The sequence below is a fragment of the Zootermopsis nevadensis genome, unplaced genomic scaffold (assembly GCF_977971745.1).
Source record: "Zootermopsis nevadensis isolate Lab colony 2312 unplaced genomic scaffold, Znev_1.0 Znev_ptg000002l, whole genome shotgun sequence".
In the NCBI taxonomy this organism is placed as follows: Eukaryota; Metazoa; Arthropoda; class Insecta; order Blattodea; family Termopsidae; genus Zootermopsis; species Zootermopsis nevadensis.
In genome coordinates, this window is record NW_028259134.1 from 13,703,224 (window position 1) to 13,726,151 (window position 22,928).

Here is a 22,928-nt window from a genome sequence, read left to right on the forward strand (position 1 = left end):
TTATGTGGCCGGTCTCGAAATAATTTCCCATGATGACAGTTAACATCTGGGTAAAATTTTACTGTTTCACAAGAAAAAGAAGGCTGACAGAACGTGGCAGTCCACTTCCATTAAAACTGAATGCGAAGCTTTCGTGGTTCGTCCTTCATTTCCAGCACTCTGCAGTCCGATAATATCACTTTGTAAAGAATGGCTTATATGAAAGTATAAAACAAAACACTGCTTTATACTCTGCTAGGAAAACGAACTGTTGAACGTCCAAGAGAGAGATGAATAATTGAAGCCGGAATACTAGGATCTGCTATATCCTTAAATGAAGATGACCTTTTGGTAAACGGACCATGACATAGTCCATTAATTAGTTTAGGGTCATCTGCGGAAAATAAATGTGGGTAGCATAAACTGAATCTGTGTGTCAGCTGATTAATTTTCTTTCCATCTTAAGTAAAGAAAACAACATGGAGAGGATTAAAATGTCGAGAAGGATTTGTCAACAGACTGGTCGCTACTCAAACAACTGACACATGATAACATAGCAAATAACTATTTTCAGTGACGTCTTGTAAGAAGCCTTCGGTTTAAAAATTAGGCAGCGACATCTTAAGAGTATTAAATGCAGCCAGACTTACTAGCGAAATGAACATCTCGTCGCCTAGGCTCAGCTGATAGCTTACATTACCTTCAGCAAAAAGAACAAAAACAGTGCGAAATGTATTCTTAATGCCACTCTTGCCCAGAAAACACGTGTAAGAAGACTTCTTTTCAGGTTTAGGGGGGAAAGTATACTTTTCAGTAATTTGACCTCTCTGTAATTATGTGCTATATTAGGTGGGCATTTTACTCATACAAGACGGAAAAATAAAATGTAAAAATACTGAATTTTTAAGTTTTAGCGTAAAATTTGTAACGATACAAGAATGGGAAGCTCACAATGTATAAATACTTTCTCATAATGAGGAGTGTCGTCATCCTGATTTTTCACAATTTTTGTTTCGTTATATATTCACGGATTTTCATTATAGGCTTATGAGGAATAACAATTAAACTGATGCGTAAACTATTCTTTACTCTAAATTTAACAAAAGTACTACTTTTATATTAAGGTTACAAATACTTTAAAGCATATTCAGTGTTAATTAGTGTGTCAAAAACTGTTGTAGCCTCTACAGAGGCGAGAAGTCCTCATCACTTTGATTTAACAGATAAAGATAACGCCAAAAATCTGATATTGGTCCCATAAATAAATATGCCTAATGTAATTTCAATTCTTGTATATCCTCCTCAGCATTTCCGATAAATGAATTCATCCGCTGATACAGAGTTATTGAAAGATAAAATAACAGCAAACAGACCGAATACTTGACGTATGTCCTTCTTTATTCAGACGCAGTCAGAGACAGCGTCGTGCATTAGAAAGGTTGTCCTGGTGACGCACATTTCCCTTCCAGCTATTACAAAGTAGTCTTCCGCTTCCCAAATGAGGCGAAGAAAGAGAAAGAGAGATATAAGTGGAGAAGAAGGAATCCTGATGCTGTTACTCGAGGACTAAAAAACTCTCCAACCGGGAGCACAAAATGCAGTTCACCTAACCAATAAAACTCGTCATATGGGCCTACTGTATTAATTTCAACGTAGACTTTTTTAAACATGTGTATACCTGTAGGATTTGAGGTTTTCACAGCGGTGAGTATGAAGATTTCTGTCTTCTGGATTGTTGCGCTTTGTAGTCTGGTCGATGCTAACCAACGTTTCAGAGGTCATACTGCCTCCGTCATCAGGGCTATTCATCGCCCTGATGACGAATCTTCGTGTGTATACCTGAAGCAGGAGAATGTGATTACTGTCGCGATGTACAGCAGATTTAATAGGGTCTCTAAACGCAGTCCCTGAACCCTTTAAAGCACAATAACTATGAGACACTGACATTTATTAAGTCTGTTGGTTGCACTTCACAATGTTGGATGTGACTCCTTGGTCTTCTGTCCGCTTCCAGATTATTTACATCTGTTTTACCATTTTACATTTTCTACTTTCATTTTAAACTGCACCACTATCTATTATCTTTTATACTACCCAATTTATAGCTAATTCCTCCTCATATTTCATCGTTGACATTTTCTATTTCTCTTTAAACTTGTAACTACATGTATCACGTGATTGTGATGTAATTTTGCATCTTACCCACAGAGTGGATTTATGGGTTTTGTTATCATTTTCAGAATGAAGAGCGATTATTTCCCTAAACAGCACTAAGCTTATCTTTATAATGGGCACACTTTGTATCTCGTTTGAGGTAGGAATTGAATTTATGATTATTATTTATATAAACTTCGCGCTGCAAAAGATCTTCCGCAAACTCATATTATTAATTTGGACAAAACTCTTTAGGATACTTGCTCTTCTAGCTGAATATCTACTTTAATTTTGATTCATATTGAGTAGTTTACGAAGTAAGTATGAGGTTTTCACGGTAGTAATTACGGAGATGTCTGACTTCCGGGTTCTAGCGCCGTGTAGTCTGACAGAACTAAGTAATGTGTCAGAGGTCCAGCTGCCTTGCTCGCCCAGATTATGGAAGCAGCAAGGACCGCTGAAACGTTGGAAAACTTCTACCATACTACACGGTGCTATAATTCAAAAGACAGCCATCTTGATCAATTTACAGTTTATTTAACATTGTAAACAAGTGTTGTTTTATTTATTTATTTAAACTCACTGAAAATCGATAATACACATCATTATGGTCAAACTGCCAAGGATTTTGAAAGTTATAAGCTCTTTGCAATGCTCTTTTTTCGATTCTTTCTCGACTTGGTCTTCGAGTTAGTCTGTTCTTAGTCGTTAGTTTCGAAAACCTTTCTATTTGCGTTATGCTAACGGAATAAATTTACTTTGTCATTATAATTCATTTTGGTTACTACAATTCTATTCTTTGTTTGCCAGAAAAATTAACTGTTCTCTTCCACAAAGCCGCCACGTATTTTGCTGTCCGTCTCAAAAATTGAATGTGAGCAGCTGAAATTCTAAACTGATCTTCGGTTTGTATTGTCTAGGTTTCACCAACAGAGAATACATTTGTGTAAGCTAAAGTGTTATCAATCACTTGGTTTTGAAGAATAATAGCCTAAACGTCACTGCTCTTAGTTTCATGTGTTATTCTTTACATTTTAATGTCAAACATCCTCTATCTTTTAGAAATGAAACCAGACTTCGTACCATCATATAGCAGCGACTAAATGTATAGTTTTATACATTTTAATCTATATTTAAAATGACAAGGTAAAAGATTCTAACCATCAGTGACAAAAACTTTCTGATTCAGTGAAATGATACAAAATACTGCACGAAAGAAGACCAGGGAGAAGAACGCTTTAAACCCGCATCTGTCCATCCGTGCTTCACGTTGAAGGCAAGGAACTGTGTGTGACCTGCGGAAAAGACGTTTTTTGCGTGTCCGGTGGGAACGGTTCGAGATGGTGTATCCCTGAGTGATTGACGTCATGAACCGACATACTGACGCTGGAGGAATAGGGTCTAGAAACAGACTAGACAGCCCTTCCACCCCATTCACCCTCACGCCCCTACCCGATGGAGTAGACGCGAATCAATTTCCCCGGAGCAACAGGACCCAGCACTCAACAAAGCCATTTTCACCCGACTACCCGTTTCCTGTCCTCAACCCACCGACCACCCACCCGCTCCCAGCAATCTGACACCGTATCATGAAGCAACTCAATCTGATTCCAACTATAATTAAGGGATGGTTACTTGATTTCTGTGACATATTTAGGACCAGTCAAAAACGAATATTGATCACATTCTACTCATTAGTAGTCACATGTCTGGTGTTGTATGAATCCGAATGATCGATACTGACAAAATTAATTAGAATGTATTGTCCTTTGATATTCGCGGCAAGATTTCAATGCACAACTTCGGTTTTCGGGGCTGAGCCACGTCGAATGTTTAAAGTTCACCATCGTTTCGGCAACAATGCAGTTTCCATCTTCAGGGTGAATATTTATCGGTTTGGCGTCTTTGAAAGCCTTAAGTAGTGCAGGCAGCAGGAGGCGAATAAGATATAAAGGTTGTGCACATGGTTTAGGAAAAGAGGTGGTGGAAAAGTTTCTTTTAATGGTCGAGAATACACAAACAGCGACTACAGGGCATAGAACAAAAGACCGCAAACGTATTGAATATAGCCCATTGGAGAAAAACTGGGAATAACAGATACAGATATTAATTAACACGGTGATAAAACGTGTCAGGACAAATTGCTAGAACGTTTTAAAAGAATGCCTCCTAACCGAATTCAGAAACAGCGTTATGAAAATAATAGACAGGTTGAAAATGCTAGGGATTCCCGATATAATCCTGGAAGAAAGAGTTTTAATCCTAGTAACCGAAGAGGCTGTCATCCTAACCCACATTACTGACGACGATTCGAAATCTTCAGCTTACCAATCCGCAACACATGCTGTTGAACGAATTACGTAACCCACTGACTGACCGGATAAGTGTCTGGTGGACATCTGAATGTCTATTCTAATATTTATTCTTAAATTGATTTACGGCGTTCTGTCAACTGAGACGCAGTGTCGAATGAGACGGGTTAATGGGCGTGGACAGTGAGTGAGTAGTTTCAATGTACTATATCGATATTTGCCTGGTTGGCTGAAGAAAACCACGAAGCACTTAACCCTCAGAGATGATAGGCAGTAACCCGGCCGAGATTTGCCACATGAATACACGTCTATAGTATTACTGCTATCCTAATCAGCACTGTAACGTAACAATTGATTTTACGGAAAGAGATAGACTAGTGGGATGTGAAGCGGATTGAAGCGGATTAGGGCAGGGTCCAATGGCGGTCTTTTGTTGTGATGTTTGGGTTCCATAACAAAAGCACATAACGAAAGGAAAATTCTTGAATACTTGAGTACACATCGATCCGCAGCATAATATTACAGACTACATAACAGGAGGCCGTGTATAATTTTAAAGTAGGCCTACTGGCATCATGACTTTGTTGCTTAGTGGTGCATAATGATCAGTGAATAGTAATCCACTCGGCATCGTATAAGAGTCTACGTCAGAGCTGTGCAAATAACTCCCTATGTGCAATACAGAACAACAATTCAGCATCAAATGTAATCCTACTACAGATTTTTCCAAAGTGTGGAACGAGTACTACCTGTGGTGCGCGAAAGGATTCAAAAGTGCACGCGGCAGAGAGGAATTGTTAAAAATGTTTCAGAGTTACATTTGCAGTCAGATAAACCCTAATATAAATCAAATTGAAGAAATTCGTTATTACTATAAAGCTCGTACTTTTCAGCACATTTTTAACGTACCTCGCAATATTCTTTATTCATTCCGTGCCTAAAACATATTCATAATGCCTTTCGACCGCTTGCGATTTCACTGATTCTGACGTAATAGGGAGATGAGATACACCTGTAAGGCCGAAATCCCGAAAGCGGAACGCAGATGTGAGAAACAAACATTGAAATGTCCTTCCGGAATTAATCAGACATTTTAAAATCATCCAAACAAATCTGAATTCCGAGACAGACTTCGAGCACAACTGTGGCCGACGTTTCGCTTTGAAATTCCCCACGTTCCTCTGCAGATGACAGACAAAGCGGAGGGAATTTCGTATATCAGAAAACATTTCGCCGGTGATTTTGAGCACTTCACTTCTGACTCCAACCATCCCTATTGTAAAGTGGAAATACAAGAGAAGAATTTAAAGCGGAAATAACATGTCAGATGAATTGACAGGAGAAAAAGCTGTTCCCATGACTAGAACTCTGACCCGGGTTCCGTAACGACACACTGAAAATTGTCAGACTCCGCCTTCTGGAGACACAAAAACTAGTTCTGTGGCAATTCACACCTGACGCATTCAAACTTTTTTCTAGTGGCTAATACAATCCTTGGTTGCAGTGTACACTTTTGTGACTACATTTAATAAGATGTTAAGAAATGAAGAGACAACATGGGAAATCCAGGATTATGTTTGAATATAATATTAAAATGGAGTTCAAATAAGTAGGGTGTATTGGTGTGTACTCGATTAACTGATTTAAGATAAGGGAAAATTCTGGGTGATGAGTTCCGTAAAACGCGGAGAAATATCATCACCAACTGAGCAACCATTCGCTTCTGAAAAAAAATCATGCAGCACAAAATCAGTTCGTTACTTCTTAGTCTTCGTAAGTAAGTCTTTGATTTCTGATTTCTCACTCAACTGTATTAATATTTCCTGTTTGTCTCTTAGATTTAACACTTACATAAGTATTATTGTTAACACCACCCTCCAACGGGAGGATCATTGTAAATTATAAAATATAAATAATGTTTAGTAAAAGAATTGTGCCATGTTTTCAGGCACTAATATAAACTTTGTCTCCCGAAATATTAAAACAACAAAAGACGCCTGTTATTATGTATGGGACCAGAGTCAAGAATCAAAGCCACGACCTCTCTAACAAAATGCAGCAATCCTCGGTAGTACGTATTAGTAGTATTAATATATATAAAAGTGTATTTTTATTTTATTTGAGTAATGTGGTCTGAATTAATAATTTATTATAACCATGACGTAATCCTTGGTTAATCGTAAGCCTGACTGACAGATTCACATCACGTGCGTAATACTACCAACTGCAGACGGTACTCTATAGAAGAGGTCGAAATCTATTGTGAAATATTTAATCTCACTGGAAAGGCCGGGGAATAAAAGACATCAGTCGTAATAAGCTTCTCCCTGTACGAGACTCGAACCATGCTCGTTCTAATACAAACCAGACTCTTTCTTAACGGTATAAGGCTATACAAGATGTAGGACATTACAAGAATGACCACATTCTAAGAACGGGGTCTGAAAATATATGTTACCTCCTTACATTTTATTTCACTCTGTATTTCCCGCAAGCATATCATAGGCCTACTATTCGACAAGTATTTCTCAATATCGCAGGAAACAAATTGTCTTCACCGAAATTCGAACCCAGGACAGTTTTCTGGTTTGTAACCTTTCCAAAAATAACCCTGCCGAAACAAACAAGTTTGCGGTCTGTGGTATGGGTCTTGGCCGCTTGGATACTGCGACCCCAAGTTCGAATATGTCTGTCTGCGTCTTTCTGTGTTACGTTGTCCTGCGTAGGCACAGGCTTTGCGACGGGATGAATCCTCGTCCAAGAAGTCCTACTAAACGTTTAAACTAATTCATAATTTCTCAAACAATTTTGAATTGGAACAGGTTACAATGCATTGTCCGTAAGAGTTGACGATCGTGATATTTTCTCTCGCCGTACAAATATCAGAGATGTTGTAGGACGGAAGGCTCTCACTAACACATCTCTTGCGTACTATTTCATAAAAGAAGGGTGTCTCTTTGTGACCCACTTACTGACCACGTTTCGTATTAACTATAGCACTAACTGCATTAATAATTGCAGTCCTGATGCAAAACTAACAGAAGATACATGCTGAGATACAAGAGATCGATGTTCAAGCCAGCAGCGGCCAACACTACAACTCACGTACCTACGACATGTTATCGTCAAGGAATGCATAAAACAAACCATAAAACGTAGTTGTTACAACTTCATGGCATGTTTCAAAATACAATGCACTTAACGCTGTTGTTATTAATCACTATGAATACGTAAAGTAATTGATAAGAAACAGAATGTTCTAGCAAAAAATATGTCATTCAAAGTTATTTTAAATCAATAATAACGCTTTACATTCTAACACGCTTACTATAAACTCTAACTACAGTTCCTCTGTCTTGCGTTAAGATACTACCTCCATCACCCTGCCCTCACACGCGAATAATGATAATTTTTTTCTAATTGCGTGTTAGTGTGCTGCATCAACAGCCAGAAGGTCAATTACAGATGGCTAATAAAAATATGTTCTAAGAAAAGAAGAAGGAAGCTGGCTGATGCACGTGGATGGAGCCAACACAGCACAAACTATTAAATTGGCGTAATATATAAGACGTTATGGCACGCCAACATAAAACAACCTCAGCAGTATTTCAAAGAGTTAATAAGTTAAAAAATCTCTTTCCGTAGTAAAACAAAGCAAATAAAAAACAAACTCTCTCAGAACAAAAAGAAAAATTGGAAGTAGAGGAAAGGATCCTTAGACGATTTTTTGGATAAGGAACAGTCCTAACGTTAGCTGAAGTATGGAGATGTTAAGGGATGAACAAAAGTAGTTTTGGCAGTATAATCAGGCAATCAGGACAAATAACTTTTAGAGAACATCTTTCAAAAGAGAAAGTGATAGTATATGCCGACTATGTAGAGAACACACAGAAACTATTGACCACCTAACATCAGGATGTACCATCCTGGCAAAGAATGAATACATAATAAGAAATAGCAAAGTATGTACATTATCTACATTTCTCAATGTGCAAGATATTAGGCACTAATATAATATAAAAAAGCGCTTACTCATAACTAAGTCTATGTGAACATAGAGATATATGGAATCAGGGGTTCAGAGTGAGAAGCTATGGAAAATAGACTAGACATAACAATTGAAAGCAAGAAAGATATAATTTGCTTACAGACAGACGTAGGAATACTGTCGGAATAGAAATGAAATAGCATAGGAGATGGACAAGAAATTAAAATACAAATATCCAAGTATAGAAATTACGCTGTTGCGGAATATGACTGCCTTGTCACATCGGTAGAAAAAGGGCCACGGGAATTGTAAGTGGAGGACTAAAATAATATCTGGAAACAATGCCAGCCAAGTTTTCAATGCATTTTGCACAAAAGACAGTTGTACAAGGAACAATGTTCATAATAGTGCGACAATTGGAAACCTGGGCCATTTTTTCAAGAGGACAACTACCGGAAAATAGCATTTAATGATAGAATAAGTATGAATAACAATAATCTTCAGAATAAACTCAATATATGTCTTGCATAATCTGTAAGCATAATGTTACGATACTGTAAATCAGATATTTACAGAACTTGGATGCTTATTCAAAAGTCATTCATTCTGAAGTACTGGAATTCACTTCATAACACAATAACGTCGCTATTGCAGTAGGCTATCTTATCAGCCCGATTCAAACGCTGAACCTGGGGCTGATCTTCTGCTAGTCGTAATCATTTATCATCCACTGTGTCGTATTCAAGCCACTGGCTAATTGCTTTATTGTAAGAGACGCCACTAATTGATGATAACAAAGTAAACATTTAAATTACGGATTGCACACTTCACAAATTTGTCAATAAGGCCGAATATCAAGCACCAAATGATGATGCATTTGTCATACATATGCATAGTCCATTAATGGTATAATTGAGTTATGTGCACGGGGTGATGGGTGGAGGCCGTGTCTCGCCTTAATTATTGATCAAACCATCTATAAAACACAAATATTTATCGGCTGGAGCAAATGTTTCCTGAGAGGTTTAGTGCGTCTTTTCTTATTATTCCAAGCAAATTCTTGAATAAATCACAATCGATCCTCCCCCATTTTCTTTCATTTGACTTTACTTAACCACCCGCTCATCCCAATCAGTGCTGAGTAACTCTGCAGGTTGATACACAGTCGATGTTTAAAATAGTTTCTAACTATCTTGCTTTAGGGTAAAATTGTTGTGGACTTTGTCCGTCGTTTAATTTTAAAAAAATCATTTAATCAAGTTAAAACATTTTGAAAGCTGTGTTCTTCTTCCGTCGTGGGGCACAAAGGGGGAAAAGGAAAAGAAGAGAGAAACCTACCTAGTTGAGCTACTCTCATAATTAGCAAGAACATTATTTATGTCTCTTCAGGTGTTACAGAGTCGTTAAATGCCGTTGTAACGAAAGTTATCGAGAAATATCGCTAAGCAGCAAAGCTTGTTATCGGGAGATACCCGATTTGAATATCGGACAAGAATCGAGTATGTCGAAAGCAGAATGTTGGTGGTTTTACTTAGACCTTCTATGAAAATATAGTGACAGCACTTCTAAATATGCCACAATGTCAAAAACAAAGTGGACGATGGATATAAAAGTCTTAGGAGGAAACGTGAGGATAGAAAGAGGATCAAATTGGATCAAAATCGTGAACAAATGGCGGACTGTGCTATTAGGTACTGGAACATCGGATTATATTTCCAGAACTAATAATAATAATAATAATAATAAAAAAAAAGAGCAATATATACAACGACATGATCGTGCCTGTACTCAGTTACATTTTAATATATGCAGGAAAGCTGGGGTAAAGCTAGAAAAGAAGCACTGGTATGAACACATCCCGAAGACAGTGGAGACAAGTCAAGATAGCTATATAACTATTTTGTGGAACCAACAAATCAGAGCAGATAGAACCATCCCAGATAATAAACCAGACATTATAATCAGAAACAAAAACGGAACTTGGCTCTTAATTGACACAGCAATACCGACTGACAGGAATGTGATTAAGAAGGAAGCAGAGAAGATCTTGAAATACAAGGACCTTCTCATTGAAATACAGAAAATGTGGAAAGTTCAAGCAAAAGTAATCCCAATAATTATAGGAGCAACAGGAACTGTCGCCAGGTCACTCAGAAAATATTTGGCCAACATTCCGGGCGAACACGACGTCAGGGAACTGCAGAAGACCGCCATTTTGGGAACTTCAAACATCATTCGAAAGACGCTGTCATAAAATAAAATTATATAATACATGTGGCACTTGCTAAAAACAATATGTATCCCGGAAATAGCTGCTGCCCTATGTACCTTAGGGACAAGGTCTGTCTCGGGTACATTAAAGTACATACCCCATAAAGTGGTGAATAGATGAGATAATTCAATTTAATTCATTTATTAGAGTGCTTGGCAACAGCCAAAGGAAGCCAATAACAGCCAAGCACTAATAATAAATATAACAAAAAAAAACAATGAACTAAATATATAAATGTACAAAATAATAATGATAATATATCAATTCATTAATTTATTAAAAATAATAAACAGTAAATGAGCTAAATAATATGCCTAAAAGTGAAACATCAAAATACAAAAAACAAACAAATAAAGTAATTATATAAATATACAAATAATTCAACTCATTTATTGATAATAATCAACAAGCAAATGAGCTGAATAATATTCCTAAGTATATAATAATTAAATTAAAATAATAATAACTTTAATGTGTTCATTCGGAAATCCTAGAACGAGGTGTTAAGATAGCATTAAGACGGAGCTTAGAAAATGAAGATGTAACAAAGTCGTGCGTGAAATTGACTCAGGAATTTGTCCAATAGCAAACTTATAATTAGCGACCTGTGGACATTCAGGAGCGTTAGTTAATTATTTGAAAACCTGACAAGCTGTATACACATGAAGCTCAAGTTTAGTTTAATTGAGTTGAACCAGAGATAAAATTAACATAACTGTGCTGTGAAATGCCAATACTGGCTCAAATCATGTTACTTGCAGTGGTACCGGGTGATGGTTTGGGGCTGAAATGTACAGCGTAGCGCGGTTCACAAAACGATGGTTGTACATCACAGACCTCTGACGTCATATAACACTGTGACGGAAAAGAAAACTGCAATATGAGCAGCAGACAGTTGTTACCAACCGAAACACAAACTGAGTCTGTGTCTGAAAGAGACGAAAATAAAGAGGGTTTAGAGCAGGCGGTATACAGCATATGTGGAAAGCTCTCAATCAACGGAATGTAACTAAACTGTGAAACGTTTTACGTATAATATGCGGTGATTTATACAATAATATTAATACTCTAAAACCACGTTTTCTATTTAGGTTGGAATCGTAATGGAAAAGAGCTTTACAGGACGCTGTCTGTAGAACACTTGTACAATACTGAAGCGCATTCTTCTGAATTCACAACATCGCCAGATGTTGTATGAGTAGACAAATCAAGAATAAAGCCTCCATGTATGTGACACGTGTTTCTGTAGTATTAAATAAAGATATGTTAATTACTTACGTATATTTCGGTCATTACTGGATCATAAGTGCAGTTGCAACTGATAACCTAATTTGACCTATATCACTAATTATGAACTGTGATACGTGAGCATTTGGAGTCAGCGTAATGGTAACTCACAAGGGACAACCAAAATAATCTGAGAAAATCCCGCCCCAATTTCATTGTGTCCACTTTACATTGAGCACAGCATCAAACCGTATGTACATCTGATCGAAAATATTCCTTTTAAAATTAGTTACATTTATGTAATTATATGTAATGTTCGTCTTAAGTATAAATAACTGGGGATACTGGGAACGACCCGTTCTTCAAGTGCCTGAGCACTGCGGGTCCCAACTTTTCGTTGGCTTGATCTATAGACATTCGGTAGAACTCCTTGCACGAGATAAATAACTACAATTAGAATTAAACACAATATCAAATAAGCCTGTAGATTATACATAACTGTACATACTACAGCGGATAGATGGCATTTCTTTGGTCCGTTAACTTAAAACTTTCTTTAATAAAAGGCTTATATGATATGCCCTTTTTAATTTTGTAATAACAGTTTCATTTATCGCATTGCTACAACCACCTCTGTGCTCTCTCTCGCTCTCTGTGTTTAGTGTTAGAAATATGCCTAACGCATTTACACACCAAACACCACCGGACGGGTTGCCAAGCAGAACCCCGATGGGCTCAGAAGACCATAACACCTACTCTCTGGTTAACAGTCCAGAGTGGGCTGAACACATACAAAGCAGCTAATTTACGGTTACAAGAAACACGAACACATCCATCATCGTCCTTAGACACATTATTTTCTATCATGGATTAGGCTTCTTCACATCTTTCTCAATTGCCTCGGATCTCTCTTCCATTTTGGATAACAATTCTGAGCCATTTTTGGCAATATTCCTTCGTCTTTTCTTTACACACAATCACTAAATTGTTTAAGATGTCTGTCTCCTGGTTTCTGGGCGATCATCGCCTCATGACGGAGGCAGCAAGGACCTCTGAAACGGTGGTAAACTTCAACCAGACCACACGGCTCTACAACCCAGTCTAATCGCCGTAAAAACTTCAAACCCTACTAAATTTCTTTCTGAAATATTAATGTATTTTAACCTAGACCTACCGCTTCTGTTTCTTTTATTTTCTTTTATCCACTTTTGTATATCTCTACTCTTCTACTTCGCCACCGAAGACCGAATTCCATATATTATTTCCGCTGCTTCTGGGAGCAGTGAACATTTCTCAGTTTTCCGAGATGTGACAATTTTGTACTAAATGCCCACAAAATGTAGCAATACCGAAGAAACAGAAGGTCGCAATTATCAAGAAAGGTTGTCTGGAAGCTGCTTTTTTATACAGTCATAAATAAAAGAATGTACTCAATTTATAGTTCCATTGTTTAAGGGATGTAAATTAAAGATAAATTTCTCAATATTCAGTGAGCTAAATCTGAATCTGTGAATAAAAAAGATTATGTAGTTGCTCATATAATTCCGCTTGATTGCCTTCTTAATACAGAACAATGTCAAGGAATACAATTCCACGTCCTGCGAAACACTGCTAAATACTTGTTTTACCCAGAAGATGGCAGAACGAACAAACCTCAAGTGTCGACGTCACAGGAGCATCGTTCCAGTGCCACTGCATCCGCATTTAATTATTACTAAGTGAAAAGAGAGCTTTTACATCATTCCAGATTAAAATCTCAATGCACATCACCAGTTATGTGACGCGAAAGAATAATAAAAATGAATTAATTAAATTTATGACACTACGCCTTTGGAATACTACGACGGACAAACGAGAAGGTATAACAATTATGAGCACACAATCCGGAGCAAGATGAGTCAGCCTTAAGTTCTAGATGCACGTGAAATTATAACAATAATAGACATACCTAGGATACATTAGATAGACATATAAAGAAAAATACTATAGGGTGGCTCATAAACTTTGCGTTCTTTTATAAAAATAAAAAAATAAACGGCTCAACGGACTTTAACAAGACTCATTGTATAAATAATAACTATGTTTATGTACAAAAAGTAATTAGTCATTTAGGGGGGTTAAAGCGTGGGTTACCAAACCGTGGCCCGCGGGCTGCATGGGAAAGTCCAATGTACTTTGTGTGGCCCACATACCTTTATTTCAACTTGTGTCACTCGATGTTATAAAATATAGTGACCTTCTTATAATAAATCGTGTCTTGTTAATGTCGTCAGAATTTGGCAGTAGTTTTCGTTACGAGAAACTGTCCAGCTTAGCGAAAAACCTGAAACTAGGGCGTGTCTTACTGACGAATACTTTGTGGGATGCATGAGAACTGCAAATAACATAAATTAAACCTAATATTGAAAGGTCACTAAATCAAAACCGTGACAAATATCTCACTAATGCGACTGACTTTGTTAAATGAAACTGCTAAGTAATATGCTAACCTCTTTATAACAGCATGCAGGTTAGAAGCATTTTTAAAACATCGCCTGGAAATGTCAATAAATTATTGCCATTTCTAACCTTGAGGCCCGCGGGTCGTTAAGCAATGGTGAATGTGAACTTAGGTCTAGAAATGGTCGAAAGCCCCCCGTTTTAAAGAGCAGGGCCTACGCAGCTCAAAATACAAAATAATCTGTTATTCTTCCATGTGCAAAGGCTTGATCTTGTTATTTCACGTTTATGTTTACTTCTACTAGAACAGAAGGCATTCCGAAGATAAACCCTCCGACACAATGACGGTATACTGCAGGCAGCAATTTAGTTACGTACTAAAATCAACGGTGCATAATCGTATTTCAAAACTTGTAGTTCTTAGATAGATTAAAAGGTCCACTGCGATGCCGTACTTACATGGTACGTTATTTTGAGAAAGTTAAATCCAGTCCCCACCTTTACACCCTATTTCTTTAATATTTATTTTAATAACATTCTCTCATTTATGCCTACTCTCCTGAGCGGTCACTTTTTCACGTTCCCCAATTAAAATGAAGTACGAATTTTTCATTTTACACATTTGTATCACACGTAAGTTTATCGCCTATCACATCCTCTGATTTAAATACCTCAATATCAAATTATTAAACTCTTCATAATGGACCTGTTCCCCTTCCTTGTTTCTAAATATTCTTCTTCTTCACCAAATATTACTTGTGCGGTAAATCCAAGAAGGGTCAGATAGGTGGGGCATGTGGCACGCACGGTAAATATAATAAAAGAGTATATAATTTTAATAATAAAACTTGAAGGAATTATAAAAATTGAGAGACGTTGATATAGAAAGTAAAACAGTAATAAAACAAATCTTAAGCAAATGGAACACAATTGTGTGGACTGAATTCATCGGTCTGAGGATAGTGGCCCGTGGCCGTGCTCTTCTGAACACGATAATAAACATTTGGTTTTCAGACATGCGTGCAATGACTTAATTAGCTGGGTAAATAAATACTTCTCAATCTACACACCTCCGTTTCAGCGAAATTTGAAACACCAAACTAATGTAATACAACAATAAAAATAAATATTTCCACTAGATTTTACAAACTTGAAGTTCTATTCATATCTCTGCTCATAATTTCTGGTAATTCGCCATCTTTCACAGGGTTCCGAAGGATTAAAAATTATATGTTTAAGCACTACTTAACTTTTGTGTATGTAGTCACCAAACAAATTTCACATGCTTATTACAACGATTCATCAGTTATCGTTTGGTTTGAAAAAATGTGTTTGGCCGCTCGCATCATACATCTGAATTTGCGACCTAGCAGGCAGAAATTTGCATTGTTCATTTTGGTCCATACTAACTGGTCATACAAGAATGCCTGAGAGGAAGAAACTATACATGGTTACAAAACCTAAATTGTAAACTGCATTTTATTATTTCTACATTTTGGTTCACAAAATTTAATTTAATTTTTCAAGCATTGTAACGTAGTAAGAGTTAAGAGAATCAGCGCCAGTCATTTGTGGATACCTGTACTCTCCAATTTCTGTACATGATTAAACAACTTGCTATTTTTATTAACTGTTTTGAGTGATGATAACGCTTAAGTGAATGTTACTGTTATTTTGAAGGGTGTATGCTACAGACTCAAGCGTCAGACTTTGCACATACAGGGTAGAGACTGACAGACATTGTGTTTAATTACTTAGAGCGAGAGATAGCAATGAACATGTGCATGGAGTAACGGAGTCACAAGAAATATTTCTGACTTTTAGTGATACTTCGCCTGGCGGTCACGATTCAGCAGAAGAGCTCGCAACATAGTAACCTTGTAGTTCTAGTCTCACTCCGCGCGATAAATAGTCACTCACCCACCGTCGTTATTGAATCCTAGTGTACTGGGCTTCATTTCTTCTGAACTGTGCTGTATTGGGCTAGAAATATACAACTGTTTCTTTTATGTACAAACATCAATTCTACTTGCAGATGCAAATTACCCGAGACAGTTTCCTGTGATCGGAATAATTTAAGTCTAGGTCTGCGCCATCCTGCACGCTTGGTTATATAAAGTCTTATTATTTTATGGAAGCTTCTACGCTTTGGGTGCACAAGAAAATTGGCACAGTACAGTCACAAGCCTGCACTACATTGGAAGTAGGGTCCTTCTCTGTCATATGAGACTTCAAAATCTCACGGCGGCGAGTCTGAAGATGACTGTGCCGCGTATTCTGGTATAAATTGGCTGGGTGATGGAACGTCTGCCAATTTAAAAGAGACTACAAGGCGCAACATCTCAGAAGACAATCATCTTCTTTCTCTCTCATGTTCCCTAAATAATCTCGAGTATCTTCTGAACTGTTGCAGGGTTTCCACTTGAAAACTTTTGTTTAAATCAACTAGTCCTTTATTCTGACCTGCTTTTACAGCAAATGTATGCACTTCACTGCGGTGTGTGTGTGAGAGAGAGGGCGACCCTCGTCAAAGGGAGCGACCTGTCAATCCGCCGATAATCAGAGTACCAATGCGAAGACTGGTGACAGAAAATTAAGAGATATCAACGAGGAACGGACGAATAATTCTCATATGAACAAAGACGAACCACAGAAATACAAAGCTAAGACCTTTAACTTATTTTTAGGATATTAGATATTTGTTCCCAGACTTTTCTGAAGGACTGCGATTCAAAAACAAAATTAGCTTTTCCATTGTTTCTAGCTTCTTGAAAAGTTAGAAAACTTGATCAAACTTCTTTAATTAATTTCATCTAACAGAAGTGTGTAGTTCGGAAATACAAGGTCTACATTATTTAAAAAACAAAAAAAATTGGCCTAATTACGAAAGGAATTATAATTTTAGGTAATACACTAGGATAAAGCATTCTATTTGTAGTTTCGTCACGACAGCTACCAATAAAATATAAAAGACGAAGGAATGGAAACAAGTCGATAATGACGTCAATGGAAAACTGAAACGTTATTGGCATACAAACCAGTAGGTTGTGTGTGCTTTATGTGGGAGCCTAATAAGCAGTACTACACGCAGGGCGACAGCTGTAGCTTTTAAGCACAGGACTGAACCCTCATCCGGCGCGTTTGGTGCCCAAAGCTTTCTGCGCTTTGATGTAGTTTTGCATATCGGATACTTACTTAGAGGAATAACAAAGCCTGCATTCTAAATTCTGCAAACCCCAAATAACGGTCTCTTGAGTCATTATTCTGATTACATCTTTAATGATGACAGCATTTGTCTCTACGATGATCCTGAATATAAAGGAATATTGATAGGTTTTACACAATTTCACATTTAAAAAAAATGTTATTAGTTTAACCACAACTGTGTAGCCTATACAAACTTTAATTTGTCTCTAGCTTTAATATGTTCTTTGCACAAACTACATAAAGCGAATTAAAGGGCAGTCCTATTTGCTTCGTCGCGTGTTCCTTACCTAAAGTACTAAAATGAACTTTTGCACACCATGTGCTAACGAACTAACATAAAACATATTCAGGTTAAGATCGATGGTCCAGTGTTAGTGTCGTACTGAAAGTGTTCCAGATTTTATTCCGGACAGCACCGTAAGAATAGAATGAAAATAATACGAAAACCAGTGTTAGTCTGATTATCAAAACTAGTTGCAGGTCCATAGGATAATAAAATGTACTTAAAGGCCTCAAGAATGTCTAATATGAATGTATCGATACCAGACATTCAAACAATAAAATTTTCAAAAGTTGTTTATTCGAAATGACAGAAACGGACGATGAGAAGACGAACAACTTACCCATAGCAGAAGGAAAGACTATATTTTCGGCAGGTTGCCATTATGACTGTGTCAGCTGGGTAAGCGGTGGTTGTGGGACAGCCCGATTACCGACTCATTTACCCTAAAGGCCACGAATCCACAGATCACCGCCTTGTAATCACTTCGGTCCAATGCTTCTCTCCAGACCTACATTTGCTTACAGACAGTGCTGTGACATTTACATGGATCACTTCGGAAAATCCTCTCTTCTCTCATATCCCTTGCTCTTTTACTTCTAATGGACATGGAGTTCAAACATTCGCCACGAGTAGTCGTACATTTAAGACAGGACAAATTCAATATGAAGAATTCCTGGAGCAACGGGAGTCGTGGGTGTGTGATTAGCAGTTCTGATTCGTATTTGTGAGATCTCGGACTCGATTCTTGGTCCAAAGGCTAGTTAAATTAATTGTCTAGAGAGATTTTGTGAAAATATTCTCAGTCCTCCCATCTAAATAATATGTAATTAAATAGAACAAGTAGTGGTAACAAACATCATTGGGGGTATCTGAAAGCAGGGTTGTGGCGAGAATGTTTGGACCTGCGACAAATTTATGTGGCAGGACGATGGAAAATGAAGAGCTCCATGATTTGTACTCTCTACCAAATACTACTGGAACCAAATCAAGGAATATGAAATGGGCAGATAATGTAGCGCGCATGAAAGAAATACGTACAAAATATTGACTGAAGAGCTTGAAGGGAATAGACCAATCGAAAGACATTTAAATTAAAAAAGATCTTAGAGAAATCGGGTGGAAACGCGTGGACTGGATTCATTTGGCTGTCGTCAGGCTCTTTGTGTGCACAGTATTAAACTTTCTGGTTTCATCGAACTTTGTGAACTTCTGGATTTGCTAACAGTACTAGCGGTTTCTCCGGAAGGTTTTCATGAATAAAAGCATTGAAGTCGTTCTGCAATGGTCAGGAGCCAGCGTCTAACCGCATCTTTTAATTTTATACGCTCATAGGTCCATGTTCTGGAAACTGTTAGTAACCAGTTACGTGTCTTATTCTATTAGAAACAAGGAACTAAGATAAGACTAATCGATACAAGAACATGTATTATCTTCATGCGGAACTGGACTCGTGGCGTGATGGCGAATCTCGTGACGGGCGATACTCTTGTCTGGGGGTACGTAACTTCCTTTATCTTTCGCATGCCTCAACTAACTTGGAAATACTGTGGCTGACACAGATGCGTAGGAAGGCAAAGGGAATAAGAGATAGAGTCGGAGGAAGTAAGGCTTTTCTGTAACTACACAGAGAGTGGTTCTTCTTGAGAAGCCGATTAAAATCACTCAACTCGTCCACAAATTCCCTGACGTTTATTGAACCCGATGGTCCTTTACCATTTTCACAGAACCCCGCCATTAAACCCTATCCTTCGACAATAAATGACATTAAGTCCCCAGCAATCACTTCCTCGCGTCTACCTCTAGCTGTTCCAAGTGGTGTTTGATAGGATATATCAGCTTGCGCCCATTGTTTGTGTGATCGAAAAGTCATTTAACCAATTCCTGATACATTCTTCTGTTTGTAAAAACTAATTACACTAAAATCATAAAAAAAGAAATTCTGTTAAATTAAGTGCTGTAAACGTCCGCCGCGCCCAGCGACGCATGCATCCACTCATTTCCTCATGTTTGATGTAACCCGACGAAGAGTTTCTGCACTGACAGAAAACTGTTTACTAGACGAAAAATGTATCCCTAAATTCATTCTGAAAAATTAAGGAAGAATAAAATTCCTGTTAGTGTTCGACAATGAACACTCGTTGCACTAATGAAAAAGACATCCTTGCACTTCAACTGAAGACAACAGACGGACTGGCGCTAGCAAGTTACGATATGAAGTGGCCAACGTTGTCTCCTATATAGTCACTGCGACATTTTATGTTTATTAATATAATCTAATTGTACTGAATTGCAACCGTTAATAAATATTTTCATATAGATTGAGTGATTTTCCATCATCCTGTACAAAGATTCGTAACTTTTGCGAAGTGTAAGTAGGCACAAGGCATCAACAGGCCAAACAGTTTAACTAAACAAACGTTCCTGTTTTCTTAAAGAGCGACTTGGCATGCTCTATATGAATTGCTCCTTGTTTAAGACAGCAAACAGATAACCAGGATAGCTTCCACGAGAAGATGGATTAAGATACACAAATCTCTGCATAAAATAAATATACTGAACGAGCACTGTTATAAATTATTCAGAGCGCAAAATTTATTAGATGTTCACTTTCTTGGATTACCACTGAGGAAACAAATACGCTTTGTGATAAAGTATCCCCTGTCTTCACACGCCACGTAATGAAGGCTGGCTCGGAAGATGGCGATAGTTCGTCTTTTCACGATCCAGTCGCTTTAACCGCGAGGAAACAGCTCCTGATACCCACTGGATTAGACTCTGGGTGGGCCCCAGAGATAGCCAGGAGATGGTGGGGGGGGGGGGGGGGGGGCTAGAGAATAAGTCGTGTCGCTACCGGAAAACCAACTCCAGTTATTCGTACAGTAACCAAGAACAGAAAGACAAATGAGGCTCAATTCAAAATAGGTACATACTTCATGACAGCACCAAAGTTCGAGATATCATTATTAATTATTAACAATGCGACGTTTATGTATTGCAATAATCTATAAATTATGGTCAATCGGGAGTTAGAACTGTTAATGCTTTTAAAGTTTCAGAAGCTCTTTCTTTCTTTCTTTCTTTTTTTTTCTTTTCCCTAGGCCCTCTTGCTCGCGGACTCTGAGAAGTAGCCCGATCCTGTACCCGAGTAAAAGTAATTTCTCGCCCCTAATTCTTCTTTAGTTGATACGTTTCTCGTATATTATAAATAAATAATTACATTCCCTTCAAATCTTCAACTAATTTATGGGCATAATGCATATTATCTAGCACAAAACGAATTCTAAATTAAATTATTAGACAGTCATAGACGCGGAATAATAGGTATCCTATACACGTCACATTTCAAATCGCAATTATTTTTGGGTCACGTCTTTGTTTCTGTTTAATTTTCAGGCACATCTCTTCACTGGCGCCATAGTGTTAGTAACTCGTGTTTCTTAACGCGAGCCTTTCATGCCAAATGGCTCAAATCCAAGAATCAAATCTTTCACCACAGACAAGGAGAATATCATCATTTTGTAGGATATAAAGTCCATTGATGGAGATACAAACTATTTTATGAAGCAATGTTGTTGTGTATTCGCTTCATTATTCTTATGTATTACTGCATTAAAGTAAAACACCTTCAATCACCATACCTTTTAGAATCACAAATTCATGAGATAAATATAGGCTCACTATTATTCCTGAAAAAACAGCTTTCATGAACTCTGCTCAACGTAACGCGTAATTTTAGATTAGGAATATACATTAAAAGTTTTCGGACAAATTTAAAAGCAGTCATGGCTGACCAACATAAAATTTTCAATATTCTCAAAACAAACTTTATCAGTTTTTAAGAAAAGATTATTTTAACTGAACAAAGAAATTGATACACAGTATAAAATAATTATTTACCAATTGTCTAACAATATTTTTCAACCGAATAGCAAGCGCGTCTGTGTGCTTGTCAGTAGTGCGTCGTATTCGGTATGTCCCGAGTTCATACCCAGAACGGTGACTGTCTATCCTGACTGTTCTTCGTGATTTTCTTCACTCCATTCAAGACGATGCTGGGAAAATACCTTAAATTCCTTCTAAGTCCTTTCCAATTCATTATTTATAAATTAACCCATCATTAGACGCTATACAGTCTAAACTCTTGCCAGCATCGTTAAATAAACCACAAAATATAAACTATATTTTTAATAAGGAACCCAGAAGGAAATTTGATGCCACTATGCAGTGAGATTAGCTTCGTAATACGTGGTTCATTTCTACAATAATAAATTTTTGTCTTTTAATATACGTAGCTCTAGGACTGAATTATTTCCTCACGGAAAATAATACATACGCCCCGTAATCAAAACTGTACTTTAAAATTTACTCTTTCCTTGAAGACAATTTGACATTTCATTAGCAAAACACCGTTATTTCTCAAAGAAAGTTGTTATGTTATTAACCAAGTCGTTATAAATGCAAATTAATGGGTCAATGACCGACATATAGAGTGTGCGTGGCTCTGCGATGGAACAAGTGAGACGGAAGGAGTGACACCATAAAACTGGCGTGCCCCTTTAATTAAGTACCCATGACAAAGGAGACAACCACACGGTCTAACATACAGGCGCGAACTCTGATATTTTCTTCGAGAAATTGCTACACTTCCACGGACAGACAACTCGCTTCAGTTTTTCGACGCTATTTTCAAACGACCCTGAACGAAAATCACAATCCTGCACTAGACAACCTACGCTCATTCATCTCAATGAACTGCGCTGAGCTGTCCAAAAGTAATTTATTTCACAAAGCAGTTGGTGTTGAACCACAAAGTACGTAATCAAATCGTAATTCGTTTTTAAGGGTTAAGGCCTTCTGACAGAGTCGTCTTAGAGGGGTGCGGAGTGCGGGGCCCGGGAGGAAGCAGTCGATGCGGGTCCCTCCTTAAGATATGCACAACCCCCCCCCCCCAACAAAAATTAAAGCCTTAACCTGTAAATATAATGTTACTGGCGCCAAGGTATATATTTATTAAAGAGAGTATTTTGAGCTTTTTTCCGGGACTTTAATGAAATTAATATATTTTAT

General features: G+C 37.5%; 1 protein-coding gene across 7 annotated transcripts in view; it reads right to left on the reverse strand.

Annotated features, from left to right (window-relative positions):
- The window catches only part of SK (small conductance calcium-activated potassium channel), a 349,222-nt gene that overhangs the window by 304,125 nt on the left and 22,169 nt on the right, over positions 1-22,928 (reverse strand). The gene's annotated exons all lie outside the window — the stretch shown is intronic.